The sequence below is a fragment of the Ovis canadensis genome, chromosome 18 (genome assembly GCF_042477335.2).
Source record: "Ovis canadensis isolate MfBH-ARS-UI-01 breed Bighorn chromosome 18, ARS-UI_OviCan_v2, whole genome shotgun sequence".
NCBI classification, from domain to species: Eukaryota; Metazoa; Chordata; class Mammalia; order Artiodactyla; family Bovidae; genus Ovis; species Ovis canadensis.
In genome coordinates, this window is record NC_091262.1 from 55705855 (window position 1) to 55729037 (window position 23183).

The window sequence follows — 23183 nt, forward strand, 5'->3', positions numbered from 1 at the left end:
AAAATAAGTTCGCCAGTTCCTGTTATATATAATTAAGTTATTTGGAATCAGTTTGATTCTTTGAGGATAACTTTTAAACTTAGAGTGGGTCCAGAACAGACTTTAGTCCAAGGCTAATTTACCCCAGTACTACTGTGATTACTTCCAGAGGACTTTACCATGTACTGGTAAATCTTTCCTCTCTGGCTGGTGGGAACATAGTAAATGTTCCCAGCCATATGTGATCTTGGGAAACTGTACACTTTGCAGCTTTCTGCTGATTCTTTCCTTGGTCCCAGGGAATTTCCTCTTACTCATGTGTAGATGAATACTCAACAGCGACTCCTCAGGTCCCCTGTGCAGTTCTCAGAGTTCTCTGTGTTGCTTCCTCCTCTCTGATATCCTGCCCCATAAATTCTTGCTGCCTTTGCTTCACTTAACTCTGATTATTTTTTTCTCAATTCACCATGTTACTGGGCTTTGTTTGAATTCCCCCTTCCTGTGCCACAGTCTGAAAACTACTTCAAGGGCAGTAAACCAGGGCAGTTGCAGGGCTCATCTTCTGCTTTCCCTTCTTTCAAGGATTGTGGGCTTCCTTCCTGTTGTCCTGTGTCTGAAAATGTATAGTTTTTCCATGTGAGTGTGTGTTGGTGGGGCGGGGTGCTGAGGCTGGGGGTATTTATAGGGTAAATACTGCTGTTACATTTTTTAATTGCCAGCAGCAAAGATACGTTCATAGCTTTTCTTTTTCCTTCCTATGTACTCTCTAGGAAGTCAGATGAGTCCACAATTTTACAATCACCTTTTTTTTTTTTTTCATAGCAGTTAAGTTCCATAGCCATTTGTATTAATCTGGATTCTTTAGAGAAACAGAACCAACAGGAGATATAGATAGATAGATGGATAATAGGGAATTGACTTATGTGGTTAAGAAGGCCAAGAAGTCCCAAGATGTGCAGTCAGCAAGCTGGAGACCCAGAAGAGCTGATGGTATAGTTTCAGTCCAAGTTCACACGTTTGAGAACTAGGAGAGCTGATGGTGTGAATTTTAGTCGGAGTCTGGAGGCAGGAGAAGGCTGATGTTCTGGCTGAGGACTGGCAGAGAGAAGATATTCTCCCTAGCTCTGCGTTTTTATTCTATTGAGGCCTTCAATGGATTGGATGAGGCCCATGTACATTGCCCTACAGGGGCTTCCCTGATAGCTCAGCTGGTAAAGAATCTGCCTGCAGTGCAGGAGACCCCAGTTCGATTCCTGGGTCGGGAAAATCTGTTGGAAATGAGATAGACTACCTACTCCAATATTCTTGGGCTTCACTTGTGGCTCAGCTGGTAAAGAATCCACCTGCATTGTGGGAGACCTGGGTTTGATCCCTCAATCCCTGGGTTGGGAAGATCCCCTGGAGAAGGGAAAGGCTACCCATCCAGTGGGCTGGCCTAGAGAATTCCACAGACTGTACGTATAGTTCATGGGGTTGCAAAGAGTTGGACACGACTAAGCAACTTTCACTTCACCTACACTGGGGAGGGTAATCTGCTTTATTCAGTCTGTTGATTCAAATGTTAATCCTACACAGAAGCACCCTCACAGGCACACCCAGAATAATGTTAAACCAAATATCTGGATACCCCATGATTCTGGCTAATTGCCATAAAATTTTGTATCACACCACAGTATGTCCCAGTTTGCCCTTCATCTGATTTGTATAATCATTAATCTTTATAACGTTAAATGCATTACCTTTGGCCCCATTTTCTCTCACTGTGGAGATTATTCCTGAGTTTCTAGAGTAATCTCAATCTCATTTCAAAGAAAAGCTGTGATAAACTTAGCATATTAAGAAGCAGAGACAACACTTTGCAGACAAAGGTCCATACAGTCAATGCTATGGTTTTTCCAGTAGTCATGAACAGATGTGAGAGTTGGACCATAAAGAAGGCTGAGTGCTGAAGAATCAATACTTTCAAACTCTGGTGCTAGAGAATACTCTTGAGAGTCCCTTAGACAGCAGGGAGATCAAACCAGTTGATCCTAAAGGAAATCAACCTTGAATATTTATTGGAAGGACTGATGCAGAAGCTGAATCTCCAATACTTTGGCCACCTGATACGAAGAGCCAACTAATAATTGGGAAAGACCCTGATGCTGAGAAAAATTGGCAGGAGGAAGAGGGGGTGACAGAGGATGAGACGGATGGATGGCATCACTGACTCAATGGACAAACATGAGTTTGAGCAAACTCCAGAAGATAATGAAGGACAGGGAAGCCTGGCATGCTACAGTCCATGGGATTGCAAAGAGTCTGACATGACTGAATGACTGAACAACAGCAAAATCAACATTTCAAGCAGCTGTTTCCTGGGATCACTTTTCACCAAAAACATAGAAGTGTGCTTTTCAAATTATTTGAGAGGGACTATTTGTAAATCTGTAGAAGTGTGGGAGGGAAAACCACAAGAGGTAGGATAATAACTGTTCATAACAGTTGAAGTAGTAACTGTTGATAGTGGTTACTACTTCTAGGCGTGAGGAGGTTAGAGGAGGGAGCATATTAAGCCTGAAAGGAGACTGTTCTTGTAGAGATGGCTGCTTTGGGAGAAGCATTGACACTCGGTAGAGGTACCCAGCCAGCCGAAGATCATCTTACAGAGGGAAAGTCAGGAAATTAAATGCCCTAACCACTCCCCTCTTCCTCTTTCTGATTTGCTTTTGATGTGGTCCATGGAAAAACAATGAAAGGCAATGCCAAAGAATGCTCAAACTACCGCACAATTGCACTCATCTCACTCGCTATTAAAGTAATGCTCAAAATTCTCCAAGCCAGGCTTTAGCAATACATGAACCGTGAACTTCCAGATGTTCAAGCTGGTTTTAGAAAAGGCAGAGGAACCAGAGATCAAATTGCCAACATCTGCTGGATCATGGAAAAAGCAAGAGAGTTCCAAGAAAAGGTCTATTTCTGCTTTATTGACTATACCAAAGCCTTTGACTGTGTGGATCACAATAAACTGGAAAATTCTGAGAGATGGGAATACCAGACCACCTAACTTGCCTCTTGAGAAACCTATATGCAGGTCAGGAAGCAACAGTTAGAACTGGACATGAAACAACAGACTGGTTCCAAATAGGAAAAGGAGTACGTCAAGGCTGTATATTGTCACCCTGCTTATTTAACTTCTATGCAAAGTACATCATGAGAAATACTGGGCTGGAGGAAGCACAGGCTGGAATCAAGATTGCCAGGAGAAATATCAATAATCTCAGATATGCAGATGACACCACCTTTATGGCAGAAAGTGAACAAGAACTAAAGAGCCTCTTGGTGAGGGTGAAAAAGAGGAGCGTGAGTAAGCTGGCTTAAAATTCAACATTCAGAAAACTAAGATCATGGCATCGGGTCCCATCACTTCATGGCAAGTAGATGGGTAAATAGTGGAAACAGTGGCTGACTTTATTTTCTTGGACTCCAAAATCACTGCAGATGGTGACTTCAGCCATTAAATGAAAAGACACTTGCTCCTTGGAAGAGAAGCTATGACCAATCTGAGACCGTATTAAAAAGGAGAGACATTACTTTGCCGACAAAGGTCCGTCTAGTGAAAGCTATGGTTTTTCCAGCAGTCATGTATGGATGTGAGAGTTGGACTATAAAGAAAGCTGAGCGCCAAAAAATTGATGCTTTTGAGCTATGGTGTTGGAGAAGACTCTTGAGAGTCCCTTGGACTGCAAGGGGATCCAACCAGTCCATCGTAAAGGAAATCAGTGCTGAATAGTCATTGGAAGGACTGATGCTGAAGCTGAAGCTCCAATACTTTGGCCACCTGATGCAAAGAACCAACTCATTGGAAAAGACCCAGATGCTGGGAAAGATTGAAGATGGGAGGAGAAGGGGATGACAGAGGATGAGATGGTTGGCTGGCATCACTGACTCGATGGACATGAGTGTTAGCAAGCTCTGTGAGTTGGTGATGGGCAGGGAAGCCTGGCATGCTGCAGTCCATTGGATTGCAAAAAGTCAGACATGACTGAGTGACTGAAGTGAGCTGAACTTGATGGTAAGTAAGACTGTATAAGTAGTCAGCTGTGGAAGTCAAATAATCAATAATGGTAGACATATACGCTTCTCTTTTAAAGAGTTGATTTCTGTCATACATAATTTTTGATTATCATTTGTAAAAGCAACAGCAATAAACTAAAATTTCTCTGTTGAGTCTTTCCTGCCAATAAAATGAATGTAGCATTGTGGCATTGAGCCAGGTGAGAAAGATGAGGAAAGAAGGCAGAATCCAATCAGTCACTAATGATATTGGTTGAATCTGAGTATAGTATACAGAATGTTGTTGTTTGGTTACTAGGTCGTGTTGAACTCTTGCGACCCACCAGCTTCCTCTGTCCATGGAATTCTCCAGGCAAGAATACTGGAGTGGGTTGCCATTCCCTTCTCCAAGGGATCTTCCCATGAGACACTATTGAACTCGTGTCTCCTGCATTGGCAGATGGGTTCTTTACCAGCGCGCCACCATGCAGACTGTTACCAAATGAAACAGGCAACTAAATGATGTGTTGGGAGGTTGCCTAAGAAAATTGAAGAAACATGATATATTGAGTTGTAAGAAAAGCCATTGGCCTGAAAAGTCCTAAAACTATTAAAACAACAAAAATAACATAAGAAAACTTAGCATGCTAGCCAAGTAGAACTCTCCTGGAAGAAGACCCTAGGTTCTGTGACTCTGTTTGACGCTGACTGATAAACTGTACTCCTAAACCATATCGTGGTAAATGTGCTGTCTTATGAAACAAATCAAATCCATTAGTATGAACATTTTTGTATTGTTTAAGAAAAAGTTTTATAATCATTGTGGTACTGTATATGTATATTTGTTTTTAAAAGTGTTTGAAGCATTTAAGAGAATTAAACATATTAGAGAAGGTCATGTTAGCTTTGTAATTTTAATTTGAAATGTTTCATTGATATTAAACATATGTATTAATTAGTATTATTTTTGATTGTGGGTGAAAGGAAACACAACACAATATTGGCTTAAACAAGGTAGTTTATTTCTCTTTCACATAAGAATGTGGACACATTCATACAGGACTGATAAGACAGTTTTATTCCACAAGGTCTTCAGGGACCAGGGTTTTTGTTTTTTTTTCCCCCAGTTTGCTGCTACAGCACATTTAGGAAGATTTTTAACTTAAAAGATTTAAAATAATTTGGTTAAGTTTCTAAAGTGTTAGAGCATTCAGGATACTTGGATTTATTTCATTTATTATTTCTGTTTATTAAATTTACAAGTGTTGCTTGGGTATTTAGAGTGATTTTGGTAGTTGGTAAGGCTACCCTGTCAGGCATTTGTGAGGTTTGAGAGTGTCAGGTTTATTTGATTTCTAAATATAGTTTTAAATATTTCAGACAGTTTACCTAACTGTATAATTGGAGGTAATGAGATAGCATGCTATGCACCTGGAGTTGAGACTGCTGACATTTTTTTTTAATGCTTTTAAGTGTATATTGTCAGTTCAGTTCAGTTCAGTTCAGTCGCTCAGTCATGTCCGACTCTGCGACCCCATGAATTGCAGCACGCCAGGCCTCCCTGTCTATCACCAACTCCCGGAGTTTACTCAGACTCACGTCCATCGAGTCGGTGATGCCATTCAGCCATCTCATCCTCTGTAGTCCCCTTCTCCTCCTGTCCCCAATCCCTCCCACCATCAGGGTCTTTTCCAATGAGTCAACTCTTCTCATGAGGTGGCCAAAGTATTGGAGTTTCAGCCTTAGCCTCAGTCCTTCCAATGAACACCCAGGACTGATCTCCTTTAGGATGGACTGGTTGGATCTCCTTGTGGTCCAAGGGACTCTCAAGAGTCTTCTCCAACACCACAATCAAGAGGGAGTAAATAATTGTTTTAGTATTTGCATATCTTTCATGAGACTTTGACACGTTTAGCTCTTTGCTGTTAGGAGACTCAATTAGTCATGTCCAACTCTTTTGTGACCCATTGGACTATAGCCTGCCATGCTCCTCTGTCCATGGGATTTCCCAGGCAGTTATACTAGAATGGGTTGCCATTTCCTTCTCCAGAGGATTTTCCCAACTCAGGGGTTGAACCCATGTCTCCTGCATTGGCAAGTGGATTCTTTACCACTGAGCAACCAGGGAAGGCCCTTGGTATATGGTAGATGTTCACTAATGTGTTAAATGAGAGAATGAATGGAAAGAAATCTCTTTAAGTGGTGAGTGTTCATTGATACTTTAAAATAAAACTCATTTTTACAGAAATGTAATTTGTATTTAGTCTTTTGTAGGGTTACAACTTTTATATAAGTTAATTGCTCATAATTTTCAGTGGCAGAGAATGGAATTTTTAAATCAGTTATTATTTTATAAATGCTTTAATGGTAGCCCATAACCAAAATAAAAAGCTTTCTAACATTACAAAGTTTTATTACCTTTCTGAATAGTTTTCAGATTACTGTGGGGTCACAGACATTAGTGACTCTGCTTCCTATTCTTTTTTTTTTTTTTTCTGTTTTCTTATCTATATACTCTGATATATGGACCATTCATATAAGTTTCCAGATATCTAGTATAATTTAATGGGTAATGTTAAGGCTTTTATTGTATATGCAAAATGCTTATTGAAAGGAGTTGGCCTCTGAGTATTTATAAATGTATTATTTCTTTTATTTCCTGGTTTTTAATGTTTTTATTATAATTTATGTTTATTTACATTTCTTAGCTATACCTTTGGGCTTTCTTGGTGGCTCAAATGGTAAAGAATGCAATGCAGGAGACCCGGGTTTGATCCCTGGGTTGGGAAGATCCCCTGTAGTAGGGAATGGCTACCCATTCCAGTATTCTTGCCTGGAGAATTCCGTGGACAGAGGAGTTTGTTGATCTGTAGTCTATGGGATCTCAAAGAATTGAACACAACTGAAAGACTAACATGTTTAGCTATATCTTTATTATGGCTTTTTTGTTGTTGCTGTCATGTTAGGCTTTTTTTTTTTTTTTTCAGTAGTCTTCTTAAGATGGTTTTTCATTTTTATGCCTTATGTCTTTTCCTTTCCTCTTAACTTGAGTTTAATGTATCAGTTTAACCACACTGATGTAAAGAGTGCGCTGTAACCAGAGTGTTATCTTTGGCTGTACATCTGTTTATTTTCTCTATTGTATTTTGTATTCTTGTGTTTTTTAAATGTTGACACTCATAATTTTGTCTAACTTTTTTATGTTTTGTTGCTTCACAGTATACACATTAATAGTTATTTTAGTTACTATATGAAGCTCAGTTTTGTGTTAAGCGCTTGTCTTATGGCTAAGATAGCTTTTGTCCCAGTATGTCACTCCTGTTTTGCTAATTTGCTGCTAAATTCTCTTATTTTGCCTTGTGGGCATGTATTGCTAGTATGTTTCAAATTCCAGCTCCTGCATCCCCCGTCCTGGGAGCTTGCTGTAGGTGCTCAAAAATGAATTTGAGATTTTTAAAAGCTTGGTGGGTTAATAAAACCAGTTTTATATGTCATATAAATTTGATAAGAAGGCTGGAAATGTCACCATATAGATAGAAAGATAGGGATTACAGAAATTTACATAAAAGATATATCAAAATAATCCAAAATAGTCAATTATAATTTTACAGCCATAACCCCAGTTAAGACTTTTCTGTTTTCTTAAAAGATGATGCACATTAATTATAGAATAACTTGGTCTTTCAGAGTTAAATCATTTCAGGAAACTTGTCTGGGCATCATCAAGCAATAGAAAGAAAACATGCTCCTATATTTGCTACTCTTTAAACTGTGTGTTATCTTCTGATCTCATGTATGTTGGCATGACCTTAATTAAACCTTCTGCTTCTTTGGAGATGTGTGTGGTACAAATATGAGACTTAGTATGAAACAAGCCTAGACTAAAATCCTTACTCATTTCGTTGCTAGCTGTTTAACTTTGGGCAATTTAGTTTCTGATCTTTGACTATGTTATAAGAAGTATGACATATAAATACTTCATGCATCATATGAAGGCAGCTTTTCAAGGCCACAGCTAGAAGTGGCTAATTTCTTATAATAAATTAGCTTTCCTGGGGCCTTCCCTAGTGGTCCAGTGGCTGGGACTCTACAGTCTCAAAGGAGGGGGCCTGGATTCAATCCCTGGTTGGGGGAACTAGATACCACATGCTACAATGAAGTGTTCACATGCTACAACTTATAAAGAAACTATTAATAATAAAAAATAGTGGCAATAATATTTTACTGTACTGAAAATGCCTGAGTGACCAAATATATGGTATGTAGGTTTACTTTGCATCTATTTACTTTTGACTGTTTACCTATTTACAGAATTGTTTTGGCCATTATGTCAACATGTAGTTTTGAGTACCAGCTATACTGAGCAAGTAGAGAAGGCAATGGCACCCCACTCCAGTACTCTTGCCTGGAAAATCCCATGGACAGAGGAGCCTGGTAGGCTGCAGTCCATGGGGTTGCTAAGAGTCGGACATGACTGAGCGACTTCACTTTCACTTTTCACTTTCATGCACTGGAGAAGGAAATGGCAACCCACTCCAGTGTTCTTGCCTGGAGAATCCCAGGGACAGAGGAGCCTGGTGGACTGCTGTCTATGGGGTTGCATAGAGTCAGACATGACTGAAGTGACTTAGCAGCAGCAGCATGTTATAAGCAAGAAGAGTATGGTATTGGCTGGAGAGGCAAGAAAGAGGCATGAAAAAGATAAATAATTGTACAGGGTAACATTTAAAAAAAATAAATTTGTTTACTTTTAATTGAAGGAAAATTGCTTCACAATATTGTGTTGGTTTCTGCCAAACGTCAACATGAGTCAACCATAGGTATACCTATGCCCTCTTCTTGAACATCCCTCCCACCTCCCACCCCATCCCACCCCTCTAGGTTGTTATAGAGCCTTGGTTTGAGTTCACTGAGTCATACAGCAAATTCCCATTGGCTATTTATTTTCCATATGGTCATATATGTTTCCATGTTACTGTCTCCATGCATCCCACCCATTTGTTAAGTGTTCGATGCTGGAGGAGATTAGAAGAGGGGATGGCTATGGAGAGCTGGTTTGGAGGCTGCCATGCAAGAAAGGCATTAGAGACTGGGGATAGCCTTCCACTTTCCTCAACTGTAAAATGGAAATAGTACTGCCTCAGAGGATTGTTATAAGGATTCAGTGAAATATGGTATCTGTAAAGTATCTATACAGTGCTGTATGACACATAACTGCTGTTTTTGTTATTCTTCTACACTGAATGTAAGTGGCTCCTTCTGTCGTCTTAAAACGATTTTCCTTCACAGATGCCGGACTACCCTATTAACTTGGAGATAACTCATAGTTTTCAACTTAAATATTAACTTGTTATCTGGAACATAATGTTGAAAAAATTCTGATCCATATCTGGTTGCAGCAAGAAAAAATGTGGTCAGTTAGTGATCAGTTAGTGCTCAATTAGTGATGCCAAAGCAGGTGTAAAGTAGGCTGGAGCCCAGGAATTGTCGTGTGTGGATTGTTGGAGTACGTGAAGCAAGTATTTATCATCCTTACCTGTAGTCCTGTTATCACCTGTCTTTTTCTAGTCCTCCTTTCAATTCTTTCTGTTAAACTCTGCAGTATAAATTGACAAGATTCAAATGTAGGATGCCAAGTTTGTCCCTGTATTTCTAGTTACTCAGTAAGTATTTGCTAAGTAGTTAGGTGGTGCAGTGGTAAAGAATCTGCCTGCCAGTGCAGGAGATGCAAGAGACTTGGGTTTGATCCCTGGATTGGGAAGATCCTCTGGAGGAGGAAATGGCAACCTGCTCCAGTATTCTTGCCTGGAAAATTCCATGGACAGAGGAGCCTGATGGGCTGCAGTCCATGGGGAAGCAAGAGTTGGACACAACTGAGTGAGTGAGCCTGTGCACGCGTGCACGCGTGCGTGCGCGCACACACACACACACACACACACTAACTAAATGAAGAAAATCAGAATCATAGCTCTAGATTGATAAGAATTTGAGATAGTAATTCTTCCTCCAAAATATCTCTTTATATATTACCTTATTTATATTATTCTAGAGAGCAGCTTCTGTTTAAAAAATATTTATATCCTCTACAAAACTTGAGTTCTCAATGTGGCTTACTCATATCAGATTCTTTTCCTAAGGGAAGCCACCCACATGAGCAAAGGAGAGTTTTAAATTGAGGGAAGGAATGGGTTGGAAAAGAAAGAGGCAGTGTTTTAATTGGGAAAAGGGTTAGATTTTGAGAAAGATTTGCTTGAATGGCTTTCAGTTCTTAGATGAGTGGATTCCTGAGATGATATAGTAAGGTTCTAAGGTGGTACAAAAATGAAAAGTACACTGAAGATAAGTGAAATTGTAATGTTGATTAATAGGTGTATTAGTTGCTCAGTGTGTCCGACCCTTTGCGGCCCCATGGACTGTAGCCCGCCAGGCTCCTCTGTCCGTGGGATTTCCCAGGCAAGAACACTGGAGTGGGTTACCGTTTCCTTCTCCATGATTAATAGACATACAATAAAAGCACTGAAGAATTTTCTTTGTGTTCATACTTTTTGCTCCCTTCTCTAAATTCTAGATCTCTTTCCTTTCCACTTCTATTAATACTTACAGTATTACTACTTTGGCGCTATCCAGGTTTTCACGTGAATTTTGACCCATTTTATTCTCACCTTTACTCATCTTCTCTCTAAGTTCTTCTTTTCTTTTAGGTAAGCTGGTAGGGTATTCAAAACCTTTCCTAGGTGCTATTAATTGGTGGAACTACTTTGTCTCCCCAAACCGCTTGAAGTTCTCTTGAAAGAACAATAGTGGATACAACTCCTTGCATCTTATTTCTCCTAAGAAAGGTTCTTCGATTCAGAAAGAAAAGAAGGAATACGAAAGTGGATGGTGAGAAAGTGAAATTATAAAATTTGCACTGTCAGTCCTCCTATACCTTTGAGTGTCTTCTCATTAATTTGTGGGTAAAGTCTTATTTTTATAAGACTGTTTTATTATTTACTTGATTCTATGTTTAAATACTTTTAAAAATTCACAAGATGAGGTTCTATATCCTTGGCTGTATTCTGTCTGCATTTTAAAAATGGATTTAATACCTTTAATTATGATATCAAGGTATAATTTTTTTCATGACATATACTCCTGGACCTTGGTGTTCAACTGTGTTTAAAATGCTTTCTTTATTTTTGGAGCTAAGGGTTAGAGATTTTTCAGGCTTATTGCTAATACCAAGTAAATGGGAATGTCTACTATTTAGCTGATTCACGAACAGTGGGATTGCTACGGAAAAAGATTTGATTCTACATCAGAGTTATCCTTGGAACATTTAATGATGTCAACTTTAATAGAAAGGTTTAAAACAGCCTTTGTTATGCCCATTTCCTTTTTACCTAGTTTTAAATCTTGACATGGTCACAGTGTCTATTCTAGCTTGACAATTAATTTATAATATAAAAGCAGTCTCTAAATCTGTTTGAAATCTGCTGGTGACATATAATCCATTAATTAAATTCACACCTGTTAGAAATGATGGAACTTTGTTGTAATAGAGTGAGGAGGATACGACAGTGTGTCATTCATTCTGTGAGTGGCATTGTGGCAATTGAGATAGTTTGACTTACAGTAAGAATCTTTTGTGCTTAAATGCATGAGGTATTGTGAAGATATGAGGAAGTGGGAAATAATGATCTGTGTCATAGTATGTTCTGCTAATGATGGTCTCTTCAAAATGCTATTATTCACAGGACAGTGGATTCTAAAGTATCTATACAAGCTTACAGCAGTACTGTGTTAGTTTTCCTATTAGGTTTATGCTGAAGAATGGCTGTACACATTTTCTTTAAATAAAAGTGTAGGGCAAAAAAAACTAATTTGTACATGTAATCATGAGTTATTTTTCCATCTTTCTCTGTTAATTTAAATGTATGGCTTCAGCCTATGCCAGCAATATATTTTGATAGTTTTATTAATTAAGCTAAAATGCTTTTAGGCAGCATCAATTTTGTTTACTCCAATTTACATAGGAGAAGATAGTAAAGGATGTGCCTTTTTCTTTAATGTATATGCAATACATGTTTCAGTTTCAGTGTACATTTTTTACAGTTAAATTTTGAAAAAAACATTTAACATGGTGCTGAATCTGCTCTCATTGCTGAGCTTTTGGTTTATAATTGATTATTCACTAAAGTACAAGAGATATTTAAAGTATACATTTTCTCTGGACTAGGAATTAACATACTAATAAAGCAGATTAAAGATTGTTCCTTTACAGTGTTGCTGTTCAGTCACTCAGTTGTGTCTGACTCTTTGTGACCCCATGGACTGCAGCACTCCAGGCTTCCTGGTGTCCTTCACCATCTCCCAGAGCTTGCTCAAACTCTTGTTCATTGAGTTTACAGTGTTAGACATTTTAATTTTCAGTTTTGTGAAAAGATTTTGATTGGCCCAATGTCTTAGTCTATTCAAGCTACTGTTACGAAAATACCGTATATTGGGTGGCTTAAATCACAGACATTTATTTCTGTCATCAAAGTACTAGCCAGACCCCACCCTGCGTAGCTTCCAAGATCAGACGAGATCAGGCATGTTCAGGGTCGTATGGCTGTAGACAGACATTTATTTCTCACAGTTCTTGAGTCTGGGAAGTCCACAAGCCAGGTGCCAGCGGTTTTGGTCTAGTGAGGAGCTGCCTCCTGGTTCACAGATAGCCATCTTTCCATTGCATGCTCTCACGGTAGAAAGGGCAAGAGAACTCTCTGGGGTCTCTCTTAGGTCACTCATCCCCATGAGAACTCCACTCCATGACCTAATCACCTCACAGGACCTACCTCCTAGTACCATCAGACTGGGGGTCAGGTTTGCAACATAAATTTTGATGGTGGAGGTGGGGTCGGAAATCACAGACATTTAGTCCTTAACATCTAGTTTCAATTTCTAATTACAGTTTGAACTTCACGCCTATGTTTTGAGCAGACACAAACTACTCAGACCATCTGTATTTCAAATGGAGGAGTAAAGGAATAGATGATACTCATATTCTCATAATTTACTTGGTATAATCTTTTTCCTGTTAGGTGAGGCTGCCATTACTATTGCAGGTTTTAGCCAATGCACTAAAACAAGAAAAGGAAGTATTATTAATAGTGGAGAAGGAAAAGATAGAATTGACATGAATTTGATGTAATATGTCTACCTTGAAAATTTAAAGATATGAATAGAAAACTATTTGAAAAATAGAGTTCTGCAAGATATTTTGTGGGAATATAAGATCATTGAATAAAAATCAGCAGTTTTCCACTTTTAGTTCTGTCAGGTAGGCAGACAGTGTTTAGAAAAACTCTTCCTGAAACATGTATATTATCATATATGAAGCAGATCGCCCGTCCAGGTTTGATGCATGAGACAGGGTGCTCAGGGCTGGTGCACTGGGATGATCCAGAGGGATGAGATGGGGAGGGAGGTGGGAGGGGGGTTCAGGATGGGGAACACATGTAAACCCATGGCTGATTCATATCAATGTATGGCAAAAGCCACTACAATATTATAAAGTAATTAGCCTCCAACTAAAATAAAAAAAAAACTTATCAAATTGCACACTTAAAAAAAATTAAAAAAATAAAATGTGGAGGGTTCAAGAAAAAACGAAAAAGAAAAGCTCTTCCTATAACGGCATATGTTAAAATATTATGTGGAATTTTAACAGAAAGTACTTTTTAATGCATGCCTGAGGTAGTAGGAAAGGAAGAGAGTTTCTGAGAACTTAGAAATAATAAAAAAAGTGTGAGCTAATTAGTATTGGTTAGCATTGGAATTGATGTCCACCCAGGTATTACCTGCTGATCCTTGGTAGCTTAGGACCTATATTTTTATAGATCTGTGTATGAGAGAATGGAGATGAAGTTTGGCACCTTAGGTGGTGGGGAGGGAAAGAAGTTTCAGTGGAGAATCACCAGGTAAAAAGCTGGGATGCCTGAAGGATGACATCCTTAATAAATGACCAGTGAAATAGCTCTTCCTTACACTGGTGGTTATAGGGATGTATATTGAACTTGTCTTTGGTTCTGGGTAGAATGCAAACCAAAGGAAGTGGGGATGGGGGAGGGTGGGGGGTGTAGGGGTGGGCAAGCGGGGGTGAGCGAGGGGGTCGGGGAGACAGATAAAAGATTCAGTTCAGTTCAGTCGCTCAGTCGTGTCCGACTCTTTGCGACCCCATGAATCACAGCACACCGGGCCTCCCTGTCCATCACCAACTCCTGCAGTTCACTCAGACTCATGTCCATCGAGTCAGTGATGCCATCCAGCCATCTCATCCTTGGTCGTCCCCTTCTCCTCCTGCCCCCAATCCCTCCCAGCATCAGAGTCTTTTCCAATGAGTCAACTCTTCGCATGAGGTGGCCAAAGTACTGGAATTTTAGCTTTAGTATCATTCCTTCCAAAGAAATCCCAGGGTTGATCTCCTTCAGGATGGACTGGTTGGATCTCCTTGCAGTCCAAGGGACTCTCAGGAGTCTTCTCCAACACCACAATTCAAACGCATCAATTCTTCGGCGCTCAGCCTTCTTCACAATCCAACTCTCACATCCATACATGACTACTGGAAAAACCATAGCCTTGACTAGACGGACCTTAGTCGGCAAAGTAATGTCTCTGCTTTTGAATATAATATCTAGGTTGGTCGTAACTTTTCTTCCAAGGAGTAAGTGTCTTTCAATTTCATGACTGCAGTCACCATCTGCAGTGATTTTGGAGCCCCCAAAAAGAAAGTCTGACACTGTTTCCACTGTTTCCCCATCTATTTCCCATGAAGTGATGGGACTGGATGCCATGATCTTCGTTTTCTGAATGTTGAGCTTTAAGCCAACTTTTTCACTTTCCTCTTTCACTTTCCTCAAGAGGCTTTTTAGTTCCTCTTCAGTTTCTGCCATAAGGGTGGTGTCATCTGCATATCTGAGGTTATTGATATTTCTCCTGGCAATCTTGATTCCAGCTTGTGTTTCTTCCAGTCCAACATTTCTCATGATGTACTCTGAATATAAGTTAAATAGGCAGTATGACAATATACAGCCTTGACGTACTCCTTTTCCTATTTGGAACCAGTCTGTTGTTCTATGTCCAGTTCTAACTGATGCTTCCTGACCTGCATACAGATTTCTCAAGAGGCAGGTCAGGTGGTCTGGTATTCCCATCTCTTTCAGAATTTTCCACAGTTTCTTGTGATCCACACAGTCAAAGGCTTTGGCATAGTCAATAAAGCAGAAATAGATGTTTTTCTGGAACTCTCTTGCTTTTTCCACGATCCAGCGGATGTTGGCAATTTGATCTCTGGTTCCTCTGCCTTTTCTAAAACCAGCTTGAACATCTGGACTTTCACAGTTCATGTATTGCTTAAGCCTGGCTTGGAGAATTTTGAGCATTATTTACTAGCATGTGAGATGAGTGCAATTATGCGGTAGTTTGAGCATTCTTTGGCATTGCCTTTCTTTGGTATTGGAATGAAAACTGATGTTTTCTAGTCCTGTGGCCACTGCTGAGTTTTCCAAATTTACTGGCATATTGAGTGCACTACTTTGACAGCATCATCTTTCAGGATTTGAAATCGCTCAACTGGAATTCCATCACCTCCACTAGCTTTGTTCGTAGTGATGCTTCCTAAGGCCCACTTGACTTCACATTCCAGGATGTCTGGCTCTAGATGAGTGATCATGCCATTGTGATTATCCAGGTCATGAAGATCTTTTTTGTACAGTTCTTCTGTGTATTCTTGCCACCTCTTCTTAATATCTTCTGCTTCTGTTAGGTCCATACCTTTTCTGTCCTTTATCGAGCCCATCTTTGCATGAAATATTCCCTTGGTATCTCTAATATTCTTGAAGAGATCTCTAGTCTTTCCCATTCTGTTGTTTTCCTCTATTGTAGTTAGACACAAATAAAGAGAAAGTCAGTTAACTAAAATGTAGATGAAAAGAAAATACTCAGAATGTAACCTACAGAAGACTGGGGGTAAAAAAAAGAAATTTGAAGGGCATAGAACATAGCATTAAAAGGTCTGTCATAGGTCTAATAAGACCTCCTAGAAGGAGATAATGGAGAAAATGTGACTGAGGCATTATTTAAAGCGATAGATAATGGTTGAGAGGTTTCCAGATAGAACTAAAATTTTGGAAAACAATAGCATATAATTTGGTCTGGGAGAGAGAGTCATTAGATTTTAAGCATTCAGATGGGAAAAGGTAGCAGTATTGATTAACTTTATACTTTAAATATTTGTGTACATTACTGGATCATCATTTTAAGAACAGAACTGGACCATGTGATTTCTATTTTAAAAGGGGGAAATGAGGGAAAGAATCAATAAAAAAATAAGGCTACTCCTCAAAAAACTTAGGCAAAGAGAAAGTACAATACAGAATAGTTGATATGAATTCAAATGTACCAATAATATTAATATTATGCAACTCCCCAGTTAAAAAATTAATATTGTAAGACAGGATAAAACCAAACCTAAAACCATAATTACAACAAGAGTAAAATCCAGATAGGTTAAAGCTGGTTCGAAGAGTTGTTCCTTAAAACATAAAAATGTACATAGGTTAAAAGTTAAAGGATCAAAAATGATAAATCAGGCAAAATGAAAGTAGGTATAATACTAATAGACAAAATGGACTTGGAAGACTTTTAAAGCACAAGTATTAGTGAAAGTGAGGAATTGCTACCTGTAAAAAAGCTTCCTCTAATGGCTATCTATGGACTCTTCTTTTTGAATATAAATGGAATATTTGCAAAAATTGACTGTGTGCTAGCCACTGAAACAGGTTTCAGTGAATTTCAAAGATTATGCATTCAGACCACATTCTCTAATTGTCACACAATTAATTTAGAAGTTTATAACAAAGTAGTAACTAAAAACATCTACACATTTGGAAATTAAGTTGATTAATACCTTATGGTTGAAAGAAGAAATAATGAAAATGAAAACATGGGACAGTGCTAAAATAATATTTAGAGATAAATAAATAGTCATGTTATATTTAAAAAGAAGAAATTGAAAATAAATCTGGTAACTCTTTAACTGAAGAAATTAGAATAATGCAGTCAACCCAAAGATAGTAGAGGGAATAGAATGATTAAGAGCAGAAATTAATGATCTTGAAAGCGAAGATACAGTAGAGAGGACCAACAGAACTGAAAAAAAATAATTTAGACAAACTTCCGGTAATGTAGAATTTAAAATAGATGTATAAATAAATTGGAAATAAAGAAGGGAATTGACAGATACAACCATTAGTTTTAATTATGAGAAAATGTTTTAAACATTTTCTGAAATAGAAAATTCCTGGAAAAATATGTATCACCAAAACAGGTTAAGAAATGAATAGAATATCTAGAGCATTCCATACTTATTTTTAAAAATGGAATCAGTAGCTAAAAATCTTATTGTGATGAAAATAGCAAGCCACCATTCTGGTAATTCCAATCTTACACAAGCTCACTCATGGAATAGAGAAGTATACAATACTTTACAACTTATGAGGCTTAACTGAGGCGAGTGAAACCTTAGAAAGCTGGGATGAAAAGAGAAAAATTATGAAACAGTCTCTCTAATTTATGTAAAAAGACTGAAGCAAATGTTAGCAAACCAAATTCAACATTATACAAAACAACTTTATTATGATTAAATTGGATTTAATACACAAAAGCACATTTGATTCAGTACTAGTAAAAACTTTGTTAATGTAGCTTATTATTTTAGCAGATTAAAGCAGAAAAATCATAATTCAGAAAGATGCTGAAAAAGATTTCTACAAAACCCAGAAACCATTTATGATCAAAACTCTTCTCGAACAAGGAGTAAAATTATCGGAACTTTCTTTAACCTGATACAGTGTATCTCTAAAAAATATATAGCAAAAATCATACTCACTGGTGAACTATTAAAAGCATTCCATTTAAAATTATGAGTAAGAGAAGGATGATGGTATCACAGCATTATTTAACATTATACAGGCACTCCTGCAAAATAAGTTCCAACACATACTAACACAGATGAATAAGGAATTAAATAGAAGAAGCAAACTGTCATTATTTGCAGAAAATATAATTATTTAAGTAGAAATAAATTTAAATCTAAAGAAAAATTATTAAAATGGACATAGAAGTTTAGTAGGTGGTTAGATATAAGATTAATATCTGAGAAAATTAAACTTCTATTTAATACCAATAAAGAATTAGAAAGTTCAGTTTCAAAAAAGATACAAATAGCTTCAGAATTACAGGGTACCTGGGAACAAATCTAGCAAATGTACAAATTTCATGTGGAAAATTTTTTTAAGTTTTATTGAAATAGAAAGATGGTAACAATGACCCTATATGCAGATGTATATAGAGACAAGATGAGAGACACAGATGTAAAGCACAGACTTTTGGACTCTGGGAGAAGGCGAGGGTGGGATGACTTGAGAGAATAGCATTGAAACATGTATATTACCATATGTGAAGCAGATCACCAGTCCAAGTTCGATGCATGGAACAGGGCACTCTCAGCCAATGCATTGGGACAACCCAGAGGGATGGGATGGAGAGGGAGGTGGCTGGTGGGGCTTGGGACAAGGGGACGCATGTACACCCATGGATGATTCATGTCAATATATAGCAAAAACTATCACAATATTGTGAAGTAATTAACCTCCAATTAAAATAAATAAATTTTTAAAAATGTCAATAAATGGAAAACAAATGATGTTCATGGATAGGAAGACTAAATTTTATAAAAATCTCAGTCTTCCTAATAGTCTTGCAAATTTAGTCAAAACTCCATTTGTCAAAAGTGTTGACCAAGTTGAATTTACATATTATAATATGAACAGATAAGAGAGAATAATAGGTGGCTTGCTGTGCCAGATAAGAGGACTTACTATAAACCTGCACTATATGCCCTGTTTGAGGATAGACAGGCTCAAGGATAAACAGATAAACAACTAGAACTGAATAGATAGTCCAGAAACAGACTTATACATATTTGGAAATCTAATTTATGAAAGACTAGCATTGCAGATTATTGATGATGGGATAATTTATTAATAAAAAAGTGAATCCTCACACTACACACACAAATTAATTTTAGATTGTTTAATGACTTAGATGGCTCAGGTGGTAAAACGTCTGCCTGCAGTGTGGGAGACCTGGGTTCAACCCTGGGTTGGGAAGATACCCTGGAGAAGGCGATGGCAACCCACTCCAGAACTCTTGCCTGGTAAATCTCATGGACAGAGGAGCATGGTGGGATATAGTCCATGGGGTTGCAAAGAGTCAGATACAACTAAATGACTTCACTTTCATTAATGACTTAGATGTGAAATTCAAAGCCGTGGAGGTTTAGAAGATAATATGAGACTGTCTCAATGACTGTATTACTAAAAGCTTTCTTAAGGAAAACCCCAAAAGGTTAGAATATAAATGAGAATAATCGATTAGTTTGATTACATAAAAAGTAAGAACTTCTGTTATTCAAAAGACATTATAAAGGATTCAACAGAGCCTTGATCAAGGTGATGAACTCAAATACCTAGTGCATTTGATTAATGAATTTGATACTTGTACAACTAGAAAATAGTATAGGAACAAATAGCTAATAAATACATAGAAAATGAAGGAAATGCATACACACATTCCACACAAAGCTCTTATCAGTACAGAGAGACAAAGGAAAAATAATATTGTGTGCTATATTGCTCATCTTTTACTAACATTTACATAACTATATAATAAAAATTGTGTGATATAATTGCATTGGGAAGATGGGTGCATGAAAAGTGTGTCAGTGTTTGTGGAAAAGAGCTAAATAATATGTCATAACTAAAAACTGTCAGACTTTTGGTAGATTAGCTAATTGTATAGTATCAACATTAATTTTATGGTTGTGACTAATTGTACTATAGTTATATAAAATATTAACATTAGGGAAAGCTAGGTGAAGGGCATATGAGGACTTTGGCTATATATGCGACTTTCTGTAAGTGTAGTATTAATTCATTATAAAAAGTTTAAAAAGTCAGTTAATTAGCCATCTGTATGTCTTTGGAGAAATGTCTGTTTAGGTGGGTGGGGTGAATTTAGAAAGTAGCATTGAAACATAAATTCAGTTCAGTTCAGTTCACTTCAGTCGCTCAATCATGTCCGACTCTTTGCCACCCTATGAATCGCAGCACTCCAGGCTTCCTTGTCCATTGCCGATTCCCGGAGTTTACCCAAACTCATGTCCATTGAGTCGATGATGTCATCCAACAATCTCTTCCTCCGTCGTCCCCTTCGCCTCCTGCCCCCAATCCCTCCCAGCATCAGAGTCTTTTCCAATGAGTCAACTCTTCGCATGAGGTGGCCAAAGTATTGGAGTTTTAGCTTTGACATCAGTCCTTCCAATGAACACCCAGGACCGATCTCCTTTCGGATGGACTGGTTGGATCTCCTTGCAGTCCAAGGGACTCCCAAGAGTCTTTTCCAACACCACAGTTCAAAAGCATCAATTCTTGGGCGCTCAGCTTTCTTCACAGTCCAACTCTCACATCCATACGTGACCACTGGAAAAACTATAGCCTTGACTAGACGGACCTTTGTTGGCAAAGTAATGTCTCTGCTTTTTAATATACTGTCTAGGTTGATCATAACTTTCCTTCCAAGGAGTAAGCGTCTTTTAATTTCATGGCTGCAGTCACCATTTGCAGTGATTTTGGAGTCCCCCAAAATAAAGTCTGACACTTTCTACTGTTTCCCCATCTATTTCCCATGAAGTGATGGGACCAGATGTCATAATCTTCGTTTTCTGAATGTTGAGCTTTAAGCCAACTTTTTCACTCTCTTCTTTCACTTTCATCAAGAGGCTTTTTAGTTCATCTTCACTTTCTGCCATAAGGGTGGTGTTATCTGCATATCTGAGGTTATTGCTATTTCTCCCATCAATCTTGATTCCAGCTGATGCTTCTTCCAGCCCAGCATTTCTCATGATGTACTCTGCATGTAAGTTAGATAAGCAGGGTGACAATATACAGCTTTGATGGACTCCTTTTCCTATTTGGAACCAGTCTTTTGTTCCATGTCCAGTTCTAACTGTTGCTTCCTGACCTGCATTTAGGTTTCTCAAGAGGCAGGTCAGGTGGTCTGGTATTCCTATCTCTTTCAGAATTTTCCACAGTTTATTGTGATCCACACAATCAAAGGCTTTGGCATAGTCAATAAAGCAGAAATAGATGTTTTTCTGGAACTCTCCTGCTTTTTCGATGATCCAGTGGATGTTGGCAATTTGATCTCTGGTTCCTCTGCTTTTTCTAAAACCAGCTTGAACATCTGGACTTTCATGGTTCACATACTGCTGAAGCCTGGCTTGGAGAATTTTGAGCATTACTTTACTAGCATGTGAGATGAGTGCAATTGTGCAGTAGTTTGAGCATTCTTTGGCATTGCCTTTCTTTGGGATTGGAATGAAAACTGACCTTTTCCAGTCCTGTGGCCACTGCTGAGTTTTTCAAATTTGCTGGCATATTGAGTGCAGCGCTTTCATAGCATCATCTTTCAGGATTTGAAATAGCTCAACTGGAATTCCATCCCCTCCACTCGCTTTGTTTGTAGTGATGCTTCTAAGGCCCACTTGACTTCACATTCTAGGATGTCTGGCTCTAGGTGAGTGATCACATCATCATGATTATCTTGAATATCATGAAGATCTTTTTTGTACAGTTCTCCTGTGTATTCTTGCCACCTCTTCTTAATATCTTCTGCTTCTGTTAGGTCCATACCATTTCTGTCTTTATCGAGCCTATCTTTGCATGAAATGTTCCCTTGGTATCTCTAATTTTCATGATGAACTCTCTAGTCTTTCCTATTCTGCTGTTTTCCTCTATTTCCTTGTATTGATTGCTGAGGAAGTCTTTCTTATCTCTTTGCTATTCTTTGGAACTCTGCATTCAGATGCTTATATCTTTCCTCTTCTCCTTTGCTTTTCACTTCTCTTCTTTTCACAGCTCTTTGTAAGGCCTCCCCAGACAGCCATTTTGCTTTTTTGCATTTCTTTTCCATGGGGATGGTCTTGATCCCTGTCTTCTGTACAATGTCATGAACCTCTGTCCATAGTTCATCAGGCACTTTGTCTATCAGATCTAGGCCCTTAAATCTATTTCTCACTTCCACTGTGTAATCATAAGGGATTTGATTTAGGTCATACCTGAATGGTCTAGTGGTTTTCCCTACTTTCTTCAGCTTAAGTGTGAATTTGGCGATAAGGAGTTCACGATCTGAGCCACGGTCAGCTCCCGGTCTTGTGTTTGCTGACTCTATGGAGCTTCTCCATATTTGGCTGCAAAGATTATAATCTCTGATTTCAGTGTTGACCATCTGGTGATGATATGTGTAGAGTCTTCTCCTGTGTTGTTGGAAGAGGATGTTTGCTATGACCAGTGCATTTTCTTGGCAAAACTCTATTAGCCTTTGTCCTGCTTCATTTTGTACTCCAAGGCCAAATTTGCCTATTACTCCAGGTGTTTCTTGACTTCCTACTTTTGCATTCCAGTCCCCTATAATGAAAAAGACATCTTTTTTGGGTGTTAGTTCTAAAAGGTCTTGTACGTCTCTGTAGAACTGTTCACCTTCAGCTTCTTCAGCGTTACTGGTTGGGGCATAGGCTTGGATTACCATGATATTGAATGGTTTGCCTTGGAAACGAACAGGGATCATTCTGTCATTTTTAAGATTGCATCCAAGTACTGCATTTCGGACTCTTGTTGACTGTGATGGCTATTCCGTTTCTTCTAAGAGATTCCTGCCCACAGTAGTAGATATAATGGTCATCTGAGTTAAATTCACCCATTCCAGTCCATTTTAGTTCGCTGATTCCTAGAATGTCGACGTTCACTCTTGCCATCTCCTGTTTGACCACTTCCAATTTGCCTTGATTCATGGACCTAACATTCCAGTTCCTATGCAGTATTGCTCTTTATAGCATCGGACCTTGCCCCTATCACCAGTCACATCACAACTGGGTATTGTTTTTGCTTTGGCTGCATCCCTTCATTCTTTTTGGAGATATTTCTCTACTGATCTCCAGTAGCATATTGGACACTTACTGACCTAGGGAGTTCCTCTTTCAGTATCCTATCATTTTGCCTTTTCATACTGTTCATGGGGTTCTCAAG

At 38.4% G+C, this 23183-nt stretch overlaps 1 protein-coding gene across 1 annotated transcript in view; it reads left to right on the forward strand.

The window, feature by feature from the left end:
- Nucleotides 1-23183, forward strand: part of NUBPL (NUBP iron-sulfur cluster assembly factor, mitochondrial) — a 234020-nt gene that overhangs the window by 72185 nt on the left and 138652 nt on the right. The window lies entirely within an intron of this gene.